The following is a 12,916-nucleotide window of genomic DNA, read 5'->3' on the forward strand; positions in this document are numbered from 1 at the left end:
GTGGCTATTGATAATACAAATGTTTTAGCAAGGGGCACAACAATCTCTTCCCTAGCTCCCCACAAAGCCTGGGAAACATCTGATCAGGTCACAGGGATTTATCTACCTTTATACGTTTTAAGGCCTCTAGGAGCTCTTCTTGAATTCAAATTCTTTTAAAACGTCACTATTTATTTCCCCAAGTTCTCTAGTTTCCATATCCTTCTCCACACAAAATACTGACACAGTATTTAGCATCTCACACATCTCCTGTGTTTCTACACATAGATAACTATGTTCAGGGGGCCCTATTCTCTCCCTTGTTACTCTTGTTGGTTTCTTCACTGCCCAGTCTTGCAGCTTTTCATTTTGTGAACTAGATTGAGCATTCAACTTAATATATTTTGCCCAGTCAATCAACATTCACGTGAGAAGGTTAGTAGGGGCTGTGTAAGCTCATTTCTTTTTGGGGTGTTATTATCGTGAGCCTTATTTTGCACTCACACCCATAGTTACCACAAAATAAAAACAACATCATGATGTCCTGAAATATGTACAAACTGCTCTTTCTGATTTCCATCTTTGAAGGTGTGGGATTTTCTCCCCACTGAGAGCTTGATTGCATGGGAAATTTGAAACAGGCCAATAAATCATGTCAGGGCTCTCTCACAGAACTGACAATAGGCATCACACTGGTTCTCCAACTAGAATGAGTGGGTGGGAAGCAGTCCAAACATTATTGTTGATTTTGGTAATCCTTCATTCATTCATGGGATGAGGGTGTCCCAGCTAGGCAGCATTTATTGCCCATCCTTAATTTCCCAGAGTGCAGTTAAGAGTCAATCACATTGCTGTGGGTCTGGAGTCACATGTAGGCAAGACCAGTTAAGGGTGGTAATTTCCTTCCCTAACGGGCATTAGTGAACCAGATGGGTTTTTCCCTTGACAATCAACAATGGATTCATGGTCATCGTGAGATTCTTAATTCCAGATGTTTATTGGATTCAAATTCTAGCTTCTGCTGGTGGGATTCGAACCCAGCATCCCCAGAACATTATCTGGGTTTCTGGATTAACAGCCCAGCTAACCCATCACCTCCCCTATTGGTTAAACAGCGTAAAAATCCATTGTTCCTAACTGCTGTCTAGTGATGGCTGCTGAAAAATATATAAGTTTCAATGAGGACAGACAATGTCATCTATAGTTTAATAGTTTGCTAGCCCCATGGCCTGTTAATAGGCATTTTCATCCTACAGTTAAATGAGACAGCAGCACAAACTAAACTAAAAATATGAGGCCTTGAGTTCATTGTATTAGTGATCTGTCATAGCTAATACAGATTAATGTGATACTGACACAGCTGATAATGTGCGTCTACTCTTTATGCGCACCCACCGTTTGTGATGCAAAACACTCCAAAAACATGAAGAACATTTGTGGTTGAGGAAATATATTCAAAAGAAAACACATTGACCTTGGTGGGTTAAACAACTAATGACTTAAATTGAAAAAAAAATTCAACGTGTCCAACATTTTTCATAGAAGTGGCCTGTGTGATTGCTATTTCATTTTTGAGCCTCTTATCTGGAAATCAATTCACTCTAGGTATCACTCTCTGCCCTTTTCCCAACTGAGAAGAGTAGATGATTTGTTTGCAGATCTTTGCCAATGTCACTATGCAACTAACACGTACATCATGGCTTAGTGGAGTTTGCGTGAGATTCTTTCTGTCTTCCAGTCGCTGATGTGAAACAGAGCAAAAATTGATAGAAGTGACCTAATTAGTATTAAATAAGTAGTACAAAATGATTGGCTTCACCACAATCATTTAAAAGAGCCTCAAGGTGCTGAGAGGCTTAGTGCATAATGTCACTTGTGCAAAACCAGTTACAGAATTCTGCCTTGTATTAATTTGATTTTCAAAAAGAATGACATTTGATTCTAAGCTTCTGAAATATTTTATCAGATTAGTCCTATTCCTTGGCTTGATTGATAGGACAATTCTGTCACTACAATAACAGCCTGAGATCATTGTTGTAACCATGCATATGTAATAAACACTATCAGTTCCATTTGTGTGGAAAAGTCTTACTAAAAAAAACTTAATAAAACCAGTGACTCAACAATCATGTGAGAATGCTAGCAACTGCCATGGACGCTCATTTCTTTGTAGGTCGTTATTTTTGAAAGCCTTATTTTGCACTCAAACCCACAGTTTCTGCAAGCGAAGAACAAAATCATGATGCTCTGATACATTTACAAACTGCCGTTTCTGATTTTCACATTCGAAGGCATGGGATTTTGTCTCCATGGAGAGCTTTATTGCATGGGAAACTCAAACTGGTCAATAAATCATGTCAGGACTCCCTCACAGAACTGACATAGGGATTACACTGGCTTTCCAACTGGGCTGAGGTGTGATCCTTTGACCAGCTGCATGAGGATGGAGGATGAGGACTGTAGGATAGCACAAAACAAGATATATGTTAAGGTTTTGAGATGGTTTTTCTATTAGATTTTAGTTAATAAATGCAGGACAGTTTTAACGTCTTGTTTGAGTCACCATCACTTTTCGTTTAAAAACTGTATTTTGTACCCATGTGAGATTTAACAAATGAAAGAGAGCATCTTATATTGGCAGGATTACATTGTTGTCGATAATAAATTATTTAGCATCTAAATACATTCCTTCTTAACACAAGAAATTATAATGGATGCTGGTAAAATACAGAGTAATCTAAGAGAATAAAATGTGAGGCTGGATGAACACAGCAGGCCCAGCAGCATCTCAGGAGCACAAAAGCTGACGTTTCGGGCCTAGACCCTTCATCAGAGAGGGGGATGGGGGGAGGGAACTGGAATAAATAGGGAGAGAGGGGGAGGCGGACCGAAGATGGAGAGTAAAGAAGATAGGTGGAGAGGGTGTAGGTGGGGAGGTAGGGAGGGGATAGGTCAGTCCAGGGAAGACGGACAGGTCAAGGAGGTGGGATGAGGTTAGTAGGTAGGAGATGGAGGTGCGGCTTGGGGTGGGAGGAAGGGATGGGTGAGAGGAAGAACAGGTTAGGGAGGCAGAGACAGAATGGACTGGTTTTGGGATGCAGTGGGTGGAGGGGAAGAGCTGGGCTGGTTGTGTGGTGCAGTGGGGGGTGGGGACGAACTGGGCTGGTTTTGGGATGCGGTGGGGGAAGGGGACATTTTGAAACTGGTGAAGTCCACATTGATACCATTAGGCTGCAGGGTTCCCGGGCGGAACCCACCCCCCACTGCACCACACAACCAGCCCAGCTCTTCCCCTCCACCCACTGCATCCCAAAACCAGTCCAGCCTGTCTCTGCCGCCCTAACCTGTTCTTCCTCTCACCCATCCCTTCCTCCCACCCCAAGCCACACCTCCATCTCCTACCTACTAACCTCATCCCACCTCCTTGACCTGTCCGTCTTCCCTGGACTGACCTATCCCCTCCCTACCTCCCCACCTATACTCTCTCCACCTATCTTCTTTTCTCTCCATCTTCGGTCCGCCTCCCCCTCTCTCCCTATTTATTCCAGAACCCTCACCCCATCCCCCTCTCTGATGAAGGGTCTAGGCCCGAAACGTCAGCTTTTGTGCTCCTGAGATGCTGCTGGGCCTGCTGTGTTCATCCAGCCTCACATTTTATTATCTCGGATTCTCCAGCATCTGCAGTTCCCACTATCTCTGAGTAATCTAAGAGAATGAGTTATGTGATCAAATGTTTACACACTTTCTTACAGTAATTCTACAAAGACTTTGAGGATGAGTAGAATTACATGTTGCAAGGATCAAAAGTATCTACTATTTTGGACTCTGAAGATTTAATAATAACTTGAAAAGAAGAACAGCAAAGGATTTATATAAAAGTAAGCCAGAAGAATAGCACTGTATTGCAATTACAGTAACAAAGCCTAGACCAACTCAAAGGTAATTGGATGGTTTCATTCCTTTCTTTAACAAAAAATTCTCTAAAAACTGATGAGGGTAGTACTGTGGATGTTGTCTTAAAGGATTTCAGTAAGGTATTTGTCAAGGTCCTGTATGGCAGCCTAGCTAAAAAAAGTAAAACCCATAAGGTACAGGGTAATGTGTCAAATTGGATCCAGATATGGCTTTGGAACAGAAAACAAAGGGCTATGGTTGTGAATGGAAAGCTGTTTCAATTTGTGTTCTGCAGAGTTCAGTGCTGGGACCCCTGCTGTTTGCTTTATACATTAACGATTTGGATTTAAACAAAGGAGCCACAATTGGAAAATTTGCAGATGACACAAAAATTGGCCATGTAGTAGATAGTGTAGAGAATAGCTGTAAGCTCCAAAATGATATAGATGGGTTGGTGGAATGGGCAGGAAAGTACAACTCTGATAACCTTGAGGTAATGCATTTAGGGAGGTCAAACATTAAGAGGGAATACACAATAAACAGGAATATACTGAAAGGGTTGGAAGAAGCGAGAGATCTTGGTGTGGGTAACTGCACAGCTAGATAAAATTGTAAAGAAGGCATATGGAATGCTCTCCTTCATTAGCAGAGGTTTAAAATACAAAAGTAGGAATCTAATGATGGGAGTGTATAAGATACTAGTGAAGCCACAATTCGAGTATGATGTGTCATTCTGGTCACCACATTATGGAAAAAATGTAATTGTTCTGAAGAGAGTGCAAAGAAGATTTACTAGAATGTGACAAGTTGTGGAAAGCTGTAGCTATTGGGAGAGTTTGGAGTGTATACGGTTGTTTGACTTGGAACAGAGAAGCTGAGGACTGACATGACTGTGGTATACAAAATTGTGAGGTGTACAGATGAACTAGATGGGAGAAACCTGTTTCCCTTTGCAGAGTTCAAAAAAGCAGGAGTCAAGCTAAGTGGCAGGAGCATTAGAGAGGACGTGAGGGAAAACATTTTATGCAGAGGGTGATGAGAGTCTGGAATTCACTGCCTGATTTGCTGGTGGAGACAGAGACCCTAAACTCTTTTACAAAGTACCTGGATGTGCACCTTAACTGCTGTAAACTGCAGGGCTATTGACTGTACGCAGAAAGATGGGATTAGAAAGGGCATCTAGGAGTATGTGAGTTGGCATGGACAAGATGAGCCAAATGGCTTCCCTCCTGCGCTGTATCATTGCCGTAGTTCTATGGTTCTAACTGGAATATGTCTGACAGAAAGGAAAACAAAATTTAAATTATCAGCAAAGAACTGAACTGAGTCTTGGGATGACGGTGTTATCACATGAAGGAAAGGCTGGACTGTTTGGGCTTGTGTCCATTTAAGTTTAGAAGAATGAGAGGAAATCTTATTGAAACAAGTACCGTCCTGAGGGGATGTGACAGGGTGGATGCAGATAGGATGTTTCCTTCTGTGGGACAGACTAGAACTAAGGCTCACAGTTTAAAAATAAGACATCACCCATTTATAAGTCGGACATGACAAGCAGCAACTTCATAGTCCTAGAATTATGTTCGCAGTGGTGAAAAATGTCCTGTTATCTAACCAAGTGTTGAACGGCACAACGAGAAATCTCAGTAATGAGCAGCAAGAGGCTGATTTACGTCCAATAATATGCATTAACATCTTCATTATGAAATCATTTAATTTTGTTAAAAGGAAGTTTCCCATTCTCCGCTCCCCCCCACAACCGGATAAAAACAAGATGATGGCAATTCCCAATGTGCGAGTCGGAGCAGCTACTGCTGACTCCAGCTCACCACTTGCTCCTTCAGACCTCTATCAATCACCAACAGCTCAGCAGATGTTCCATGGGCAACAACCAGATACCTATCCAACAGGGCCTTCAGATTCCTGTTGACAAATTGAGGTTCAAATCTCCCCCTTCCCCTTCTGTCTGGAGCAATTGACAAGTACTGTGCAACGCAGTTGTTACCCGCCAGGACCTGACCAGATTAATGACTGGGCTTCACATGTGGCATCAGTGCCAGGAATCCCAAGAGGCCCAGGCAGTAGCAAGTTCTTCCACCCACACCAGGTAAGAGAATAAGATGAGTGGGGTGCCACAGGGGCAAGTGCAGACACAATGACGAGAGTTTAAGAAGATAACGAAGGAAAACCCAGATGAGTTTTCTTGCATTATCTTTTCAAATTCACCTCATGGGTCATCGAGAGAAAGCCTCCATGAAACTCCAGGAGAATTTTCTCTCTCACAAAAGATTTGAGTCTTTGGAATCATAACTAATACAAGATTCAAGCAGTGTATGAGATCGGCTGGAACATGGATTTAGACCACAATCTGAACAGCCGTGAACTTATTCAATGGGGCATAAATGAAGCTGCTGAAAAAGCTCAACAGTTCTGAGGAAGGGTCAGCGGAAACATCAACTCTGTCTTTTTCCTCCACAGGTGCTGCCAGAACTTTTCCCACAACTTTGTTTTGTTCCTGATTTACAGCATCCGCAGTTCTTTTGGTTTTTATTCAAAGGAGCAGCAGACTAGAGGGGCCAAATGACCTAACTGAGCTCCGATTTTGAAGATTTGTGTATTTTTTAAAATTTCCTGTGCTGAATTGAGAAAGGAAGTAACAGCTGAGGAAGCGATCCTATGGATTATCCACACAATGGTGTGAGTGTTGCTTATTTGAGAAATATTCACCTAGTTATGTTAGAGGGGAGAAGAAGGAAAGTTGGGAGATCTTTGAGACTTCCTTCTGAACCATTAAACCAAGTGGAGCTTCAAGATATTGAGTTGGAATACTGTTTCTTACTGAGCATCCTTTCAAAGCAGACCCATTCAATAAAATAGATCTGTTTAAAATTTAAATTGAATGAATTCTTTTCTCTCCAATAACCAAATTAGCTGTGCAATATTTTGATATATTAAACCAGCATTGAATAATGAATCCCATGACATCATTTTTCCTGCAATTGATTGAAATTCCTGATTCAGAAATTTGGAGGAAGCATGCTTATAATTTCATTAAAAAATGACATATAGAAGTGTGACGAATTATCCAGGTCGAACATTTGTATAATTACCATCATTTTTTTGTACAATATAAAATCATAAATCAAATAATTTAGGAAAAACTTCGAGCGAAGTAATTTGTCTGAATTTACTGACTAATGCATCTATCCTACAATAATGAGACAAAAAAAATGAATGAATGATTCAGTCTTATTGTTTACTAAAAAAGACATACATTTCAAAAAACCAAAGAGCAGTGGGTGCTGGAAATCAAAAACAAAATCAGAACTTGCTGGAAAATCTCAGCAGATCAAGCAGCATCTGTGGTGAAAAACAGTTAACGTTTCAGGTCCACTGACCTTCCTTCAGAAATACGTTTTGCCAAATACCCAGTTAATAGGCAATATTGATATATAATATATACATATAGGATATATATAATTCCTTGTATTAAGTTGATACAATATATTGGGTGAGGATCAATTGATGGTACTCTGGCTCTGGGGGGATGTTGGGAGTGAAGAGGAGTGTACCAGGGTGTCCCAGAGGGAACAGCCCCTGCGGAAGGCTGACAAGGGAGGAGAGGGGAATATGTGCCTGTTGGTGGTGTCCTGCTGGAGATGGCAGAAATGGTAGTTAATGATCTGTTGGATGTGGATGCTGAGGGGTAATAGGTAAAGACAAGGGAATCCTAGTGCAGTTACGGAAAGGAAGAGAGGGGCTTATTCATCCTCGTAGCCTGATTGCTATCCATTCCTTTGTCTGTCGTTCTTCTCCCACTTTGGGCTCTATCCCAACCTAAAGTTTACTCCTTACCATCTCCACCCACCTTTCCTTCTACATATAAACTGATATTTTCCTAGCTACCATCAGTTCTGAGAAAGTGTCGCTAGACCCAAACTATTAACTCTGATTTTTCGCCACAGATGTTGCCACACTTGCTAAGCTTTTCCAGCAATGTCTGTTTTTGTACGTGCCTCTGAACACTTAGCTTATCTCACATAGAACTGAAATCCTCACCTTTAGGCCTGAATGTTTCAACTTGTCTATTCCCAGGCAGTCTTTCATTACCTACCTTTCATAAATTCGAGGTTATCCAAAATTCTATAGGAAGTTTTCAGGCTCATACCAAGCCCCATTCACTCATCATTGTTCTGCACACTGACCTTCAAACAAGCAACACCTAGATTCTTCTGTGACAGCAATTTCTGTAATCTCCTCCTACACTACAATGCTCCAGGTCATTTGTGCTCCTTCAGTTCAAGGCATCCCTATTTCAGTCACTTCATCATCAGTGCTCATCTCTTCAATTCCCTAAGTCCTAAGCAATAGATATCCCTTCTAAAACTCTCAATCTCACTACTTTTCCTCTCCCTTTTAGCACAGTCCTTACAAGCTTCCTCTCTGACCAACCTGTTGCTCACCTGCTTTTATATCTCCTTATATAGATCAGGGTCAAACCCTCCTTGCTGATGTTCCTGGGAAAAGCCTTGGAATATTTTATGGAATTAAAGGTGCTACATAAATTACATCTGTTCTTCTAAATTGCAGGTGGAAGGATAACACCTTCTTATGAAATACTTTGGGATATTACACTAAAAGAAAAAAAATCATTTTACAGTGAAACTCTCTTTTGTTGTTATGTGGAAATGATAATTTCATTTTCTTGGCTAACGTTATGATCTACCACCGCTGTCTCAGAAAAGAATAAATATTGCCTTAATTCAATAATGCAAGACCAAGGGAAGTTTGAAACCACAAGCATATTACTTGCCAAGTGCAAATCTACAGTCAAAAGAGGAGAGCAGGGATATGCAGGAGGAGAAACACGTAGGTCTTTAGGATATATCTTATTGACAGATGGAATACAGCAATGCAGTTCCAGGAAGCCATTGTTAGCAATTGCCACTTGGAACTGATCTGCAATCAGCAGCTTAGAAATTTGGCTGCATCAGTTTGGGTTTCTACTAATCCCATGTTTAAAGTACTTGATTTCAATTGATTTCTGTCACAGGGAATTCTGCAACTCACCCTCCTCTATGTGAAGAAATTTCACCTCTTCTCCGTCCTAAATTGCAGCCCTTATGTCCATAGAATGTATCCTTTGATTGTAAACTCCTCAGTCTTCAGGAATATCCTTCCTGTGTTAATCCTGTCTGGTCCTGTTAGTATTTTGTAGATTCCTATGAGATCCGCCCTCATTCTTCTAAACTCCAGTGAATAAATTTACAACTAATGCAGACTCCCATCTTATATTCATTCAGCCATCCCAAGGAGTCAGTCTGGTTAAAAAAAAACAGAAGTTGCTGGAAAAGCTCAGTAGGTCTGACAGCATCTGTGAAGAACATATCAGAGTTAATGTTTCGGATCTGGTGACACTTCCTCAGAACTGAGTTAAGGTGACATCAATTAAGGTGACATTTTCATAGTTGCATTTTGTTTCTTGTGGCTGAACATTCTGTGTTCAATTATTTCAGCATCTCATCTGCCGTGTTCTGAGGAAGGGTCGCCAGACCCGAAACATTAAGTCCGATATTTTCTTCACAGATGCTGCCAGACCTGCTGAGCTTTTCCAGCAATTTCTGTTTTTGTTCCTGACTTAGAGCATCTGTAGTTGTTTTGATTTTTATCTGTCTGGTAAACTTGGTTGTACTCCTTCTATTACCACAGCATTCTTCCCTAGATAAGGAGACCAAAGCTGCATACAATACTCCAGGTGCAATCTCAGCAATGTCCTGCACGACAGCAGCAAGTTGTCCCCATCCCTGTAATTGAATTCTCTTGCTATGAAGGCCAACATATCATTTGCTCTCTTCACCGCCTGCTGTAACGGTGTGCTTCTTTTCAGTGACTGGTGTACAAGGACATGCAGGTTTAGCTACCTGCCAATTTTTCCCAATCTATTGAGATAATAACCTGCGTTCTTGTTTCTGTTATCAATGTGGGCAACCTCGCAAAAAAATTACTCCAACTTCTACAAATGAAATGTCCTTAATTAGGTGGACAATGGAACCTATGCTAAATAACCTGTAATCACTAATGTCTGTCACAGCTTGCCCAATATTAACTGGCTATTATTTTTAATACGTTAACACTAGAAAAGCAGGAAACTTTTTTTGTATATTTGTGCTGTAATTTTAACCTGCTTAATCCTACAAAATCTTTATTAGAGCTCAAAATCTGTCAACATGAAATAACTCTTGACAACCAGTTTTGGTAACCATAGTAACAAATGCAGTTGCATATCAGAATCAATATTTAAGTCAATATTTCTGAAAAACCTGCAACAAAATCATGCAGTACTGAAAGATCTGTGAAATTCAATAGGAACTGGTTAATAGCTGTCTTTCAACAATTAATTTTCTTTATCATAGACCTGAACTGTGACTTTTAAAACTACCAACAAGTTTTATCAAATAATCTCTTAGCAGTTTTTAGTGGAATGTTAAGCAGATTAAGAAAAAAAACAGACTTCAGTGAGATAATTATATAGGTCCTTGTAATACTCGTCATTAATTAAGGTGATATTTTCACAGTTGTATTTTTTTTGTGACTGAACATTCTGTGTTCAATTATTTCAGCATGTCAGCTGCCATGTTCTGAGGAATGATCACCAGACCTGAAATGTTAACTCTGATTTTTCTGCAGATACTGCCAGACCTGCTGAGCTTTTCCAGCAACTTCTGTTTTTGTTTCTGATTTAAAGTATCCACAATTCTTTCAATCCTGATAAAACGTGATGTTTTATTCAGCTCCTCAAAGCCACGCTTACAACACAAGCTAATTAACAATCTTGTATCTAAATTATTCATTCCTTAACACATTTCCTTCATGCCTTGTGTCAAGTAGCTTATCTCCATTGAAATTACTTTCAGGACCATGAGTCTTTGCAGGTGGCAATCACTGCAACTTTTATGTTGCTGAGATTTTGTCTGTGAATACGTTTAGCCACTCATTGCAATAAGTTTCAACACTAATTGATTTGATTGATTTACTGATTGATTTATTCTGTTCATTGTACCGAGATACAGTGAAACGTGTTATTTTGGGTGCTGTATAGTCAGATCGCACAATAAAAAGTCCATCAGAGTAGCAGAACAGGTTGCAGAATACAGTGTTATAGCCACATAGAAGGTACAGAGACAGTACAAAATTAACAGTTGAGAGGTTCTTTCAAAAGTCTGACAACAGTGAGGTAGAAGCCGTTCTTGAATTTGCTCGTACATGTATTCAAACATCTATATCTTCTGCCCTCCAGAAGAGAGTAAAAGAAAGTACAACTGGAATGGGAGGGTCTTTGATTATGTTGCTTGCTTTCCCTAGGCAGTGGGTAGTATGGATGGAATGCTGGTATGAGTGATGGACTGGGTTGTGCTCACTACTCTGTTGTTTCTTACAGTCTTGGGAAGAGCAGTTCTCATACTATGCTGCAGTGCATCCAGATAAGATACTTTCTATGGTGCATCTATAAAAATTGGTATGAGTCCTTGTGGACATTCTGAATTTCCTTGGCCTCCTGAGGCAGTAGAGATATTGTTGTACTTTCTTGACTGTCTCGTCAAAGTGGATGGGCCAGGACAGGTTGTAGGTGATCCTCATCCCCAGGAAGCTGGTGCTCTCAACAATCTCTGCCTCAGCACCATTAATGCAGACAGGGACATGCCCCCCATTCTGCTTCCTGAGGCCAATGACCAGCTCCTTCGTTTTGCTGACATTGGTGGAGAGATTGTTGCCTTTACACCATGCCACTAAGTACTCAACCTCCTTCCTGCATTCTGTCTTGTCATTGTTTGAGATCTGGCCTACAATGGTGGTGTCATCAGCAAACTTGTAAATGGAGTTTACAAAGGACCGTATTTGCAAAATACCAAATTGCAACCTCACTAAAATGATTTTAGGATCTTTAGACCAATCATTGTGTGAATGTTTTATTTTGAAAAGCTCATTAGAATTAACTTTTTAAAAGAAAATGCCGCTGAGGTGCTATACCACCAACCTCCTTTGGGGAAAATCTAGTTTCCTATGCTCTCACTATTTATTTATGAAAACATCTTTCAATTATTGCCTCCATTTCCAACAGATCCCAGTCCGAATGTGTATGTGCCCTTATATCCTCATTATTTGTGACAGGCAGCAGGAACACACTAAATATTGAAGGGATTAGTTGGGACAACTTGATGTGTTGTCACAAAAAAAGAAAGAAAGACTTACATTGTATCATCTTTCATTGCAAAGTGACTTACTTTTGAAATATTGACATTAGGGAATGCCAAAGCCAATTTGCACACTGCAAGCTCTCACAAATAGCGATGTGACAACTAAATGATTTATTTTAGCAATGCTGACTGAGGGATAAATATTAACTTTTCTTCAGGATAATGGCACAAAATCTTTAAAATGCATCTGAAGAAACACACAGAACAGTATTTAAATTTAAATCAGAAATACAGTGTCTCCTACAGTACAGTATTCCTTCAGGACAGTCAAGATTTCAGCATTTCTGGTTTTGAAATAACATTCTTTTGACACAAAGGAAAAATATGCCCCAGTTGAAACCACCGTTATAGTTAAAATCACTACTTTAACGAGATAAATTCAAGGGAGACAGTGACATATTAGTAACCTTACTGTACAATAATCAAGTGACTCATTCTAATCCTCTTGGAATACTAGTTCAAGTCCCATAATAATGGGCATACACAATTGTTGAGGGAAGCAAAATTCAGTAAGAAATTTAAATGTTCCAGGAGGCATAATGCTAGACAGAGAGGGCCATCTCAGTTAGAATGCGGAAAAGGTAAACACCACATTCATTTGTAGTTGAAGTTGCAGCGTTGTTTAAATAGCAAGAGGTGTTTAAATTCAACAGCAGTGGCTGCATCACTTCTATGACCTCAGGCAAAAAAGTTCATAGCAGTTCACTGAGGAAGAAGAAATCTCAAATGCAAAACACTACAGTTGCGAGGAGTCTAAAACAAAGCCTGAAAATACTTTTTAAAAAGCCCAT

At 40.2% G+C, this 12,916-nt stretch overlaps 1 protein-coding gene across 1 annotated transcript in view; it reads left to right on the forward strand.

Annotated features, from left to right (window-relative positions):
- The first annotated feature begins 5,929 nt into the window (after positions 1-5,929).
- Positions 5,930-12,916, forward strand: part of zpld1a (zona pellucida-like domain containing 1a) — a 76,564-nt gene continuing 69,577 nt past the window's right edge. Inside the window, exon 1 of the mRNA XM_048541194.2 lies at positions 5,930-5,977. The gene's annotated coding sequence lies outside the window, so the exon portion shown is untranslated. The remainder of the gene's footprint in view (positions 5,978-12,916) is intronic.

The sequence above is a fragment of the Stegostoma tigrinum genome, chromosome 12 (assembly GCF_030684315.1).
Source record: "Stegostoma tigrinum isolate sSteTig4 chromosome 12, sSteTig4.hap1, whole genome shotgun sequence".
In the NCBI taxonomy this organism is placed as follows: Eukaryota; Metazoa; Chordata; class Chondrichthyes; order Orectolobiformes; family Stegostomatidae; genus Stegostoma; species Stegostoma tigrinum.